At 32.3% G+C, this 2,902-nt stretch overlaps 1 pseudogene; it reads right to left on the bottom strand.

Annotated features, from left to right (window-relative positions):
• Positions 1 to 2,168: 2,168 nt before the first annotated feature.
• Positions 2,169 to 2,670, bottom strand: LOC143627364 (chaperone protein dnaJ 11, chloroplastic pseudogene; annotated as a pseudogene).
• Between the last annotated feature and the right edge of the window lie 232 nt (positions 2,671 to 2,902).

Raw genomic sequence — 2,902 nt, 5'->3', positions numbered from 1 at the left:
TTAGAAAAAACTAACTAAACGTCAATGACACGCAAATACATAAAAGGAAGTGGTTTTTGAATCCACTCTGTTCAAAATATTTTATGTGCTTTATTTCTACTAGAAGCAATCCAAAAAGAACGAGAAATATCGCGTGGAATCAAAATTAGCTTTGAGGTGTTCTCTCCTATATGTGGGCATCCACTTGTTGAAATCGAACTGATAACCCCCTGAACGTTTTCGCAAAATTCTCGCTAATGCATGTCGAACACTGGTCCCACTGGTAGTTTAATGTATATATGAACAAATAGTATTAAATTCTACGGAAGGTTTGGACATTTATGCATGTGAGTCTGCGGCCCATTGGATATTTGGATAAGATGAACGACCTGATATAAAGAAAGCGACATAATTGATAAGTCATCGTATATAAAAATTGAACTGAAGATTCAAATTATATCTATCATCATCCACTCAGAGACAGACAATTGTTAATCAATAATATTATAGTTTTATTTAAAGCTACCTTACTTTGTTTTCCAACAAGGCAACAAAATTCAATAATTCCCTTAATACGTTTTACCAAAATAATCAAATACATAGGCGTCTAATTTAATGCATTTTACACAAAGTAAAAAGTATAAATATGTATAAAGAATTATTTCCTTTGTACATAACACACATAGGCCTCATACTTAAGGTGTTAACCATGTCGGATTAATGGATTTTACATTGACGGTTGACAAAAGTAAAAAGTTTTGTCTCAAAGTTGTATCTAAAAAGGGTTGCGACGCAGCTTTTTGCCCGCTTACCTGTTACTTCATTGTAAATCGTTTGGATGTTTTTTTACTGAATTGAAATTGAAAATAATAATTGGGACAAAAAAAAAGTTGTATTTATGAAGCTTGAACTCGGCTCATGCATTTTGCCAAGCTCAAGCTTATTAAATGAGTTTTAATAAAAGTTTAAAATCAGACTTGAGTCGTTTTAACTCAGCTTAATTTAAGTTTTTAACAAGCCGATCTTAAATTACTCATAAGCGACTGCTCATTTACTTTAACCTTAATTTAGCCTGACACCTTTAGATTCCATGATAAGGGTTAGCATGTGTACTAGTTTTGTAAATAAAATATACACATTAAGCTAATAATTCCTCTTAATTTATAACAATAAATACTCAAAAGCGGCAATAAACAACAAACGGATTGGCTGGGCTCTAACGCGAGAGGTGAGTTCTCAAATACTTTAATTAAATTAAATAAATTAGAAAAGAAATGTTTTCAAGTTTAACATAGGGAAAAAAGAAAAAAGTAGAGGTTAGTGGTTACCAGAAGTTGATTACTCTCATTAGTTTGTCACACTATTTAGAATTAAAAAAATTTTAAAAACAGTTTGCAACCCATATAGATGTCACATGTCACCATATAAATAAATCTATTTTTAATTTCTATTTCTTTATTCTTTCACAATAAATAGTTTTATGTAATCTTGAGTTTTGTTAATAATTTTTAATAGTTACATTTTTATAAAAATCTAAAAACACAGTCTTGTTTAGTGTTTTATTTTTTTTTAAACGTCCATGTATAAATTTTATTAAAAAATAAGTTGGTTAAAAAAAATATTTTTAATAAAAAATTAGCATTACTTATTTAAATATTCCTGATGAATATAGTTTTTTTTAATATAAAACTATTATTTTTTATATTTCTAGTCATTTAGAAAAACAATTATAAATTATGCTTATTAAATAAAAAATAACAAAAGTTAGGTTGCTAATAAGCGTGAAAATTTTGAGTTTAATTAGATTGAGATGTGAAAGATAAAAAAAATTAGTTTTATAATAAATATTAAGTTAGGTTGGTTTGTGAACAGAGATAGTCCACCTATAGTGGGTCTACTATTGAGAGTGATTTTCAATACTCAAAGTAAGATAATTGGGCGAACCAATAATAATCTATGAGTCATTAGAATTAGCCATTTATAAAAAAAAAAAACAAAAAAGAAAAAAAAAAGGAGAAAACGATGGGTTTTAACTTTTTGACTTTGTAATATCAAAGCAAACGACATCAAAGTCAAAATTAACAATCCAGAAATTAAATTTCAAAACCCTAATCCCCAAATTCAATACTCTGATTTCAAAATCTATCAAAGCATTGTGAGATACTAAATTCAAGCTATCATCTTTCATATTTACAATATTAATCCAGATTCTTCTACCAACACTGATCAGTCTCCCATCTCCGGCTCTTATAACCCACCGCAAACGAAACTCCGGTTCGCCGGTTCACCAAATTCCGATCATAAACCGCTCGTTTCTCCGGATCGGATAGCGTAGAATAAGCCGAGTGAACTTTCATAAACTCATCCGCCGACGAGTCACCGCTTCCGACGTCCGGATGCAAAACCCTAGCTAGTTTCCGGTACGCGGACTTAATCTCTCGCGTATCTGCTCCGATTCGTACTCCGAGCACGTCGTACAACGAACTAGCACCACCTGTACGGTACGGTCTGACTGTTTCCGGCCGTTCTGCGGTGGCGTAAGCGGCGGTGACGGTGGATCGTTTGAATTTGAGGGAAATTGGAAGTGAGTGTGATTGTGAGGATGAATTGAAGGTGAAATTGGGGGAGGTGAAGAGTGAAGATGATGCAGATGAAATGGCCATTGATGGTTGTTTTGAAGAAATGAGTGTTGGATTTGGGATTGATTTGGGGTTTTATAAGGTTGTAGGCGTCTAGTGGTTTATAATAATAATGATGATTAAATAATAATAATTCTAGAAGGTTTGACTTGTTATCTTGTGTGCCAGGAGGCCCATCGGATAAGTTGAACTGTCTAGATATAAATATAATAAATGTATAAGGGATGAGGTGGTGCATGCGGAACCGGTTGGGGTGTTTTTTGGGTTTCGGGTTTCAAATTATG

The sequence above is a fragment of the Bidens hawaiensis genome, unplaced genomic scaffold (assembly GCF_021521415.1).
Source record: "Bidens hawaiensis isolate Kalapana, Puna unplaced genomic scaffold, B.hawaiensis_p1.1 tig00004664_1, whole genome shotgun sequence".
In the NCBI taxonomy this organism is placed as follows: domain Eukaryota; kingdom Viridiplantae; phylum Streptophyta; class Magnoliopsida; order Asterales; family Asteraceae; genus Bidens; species Bidens hawaiensis.
Note: the sequence above shows the minus strand (reverse complement) of the source record. Positions and strands in the feature narration are given on the sequence as shown.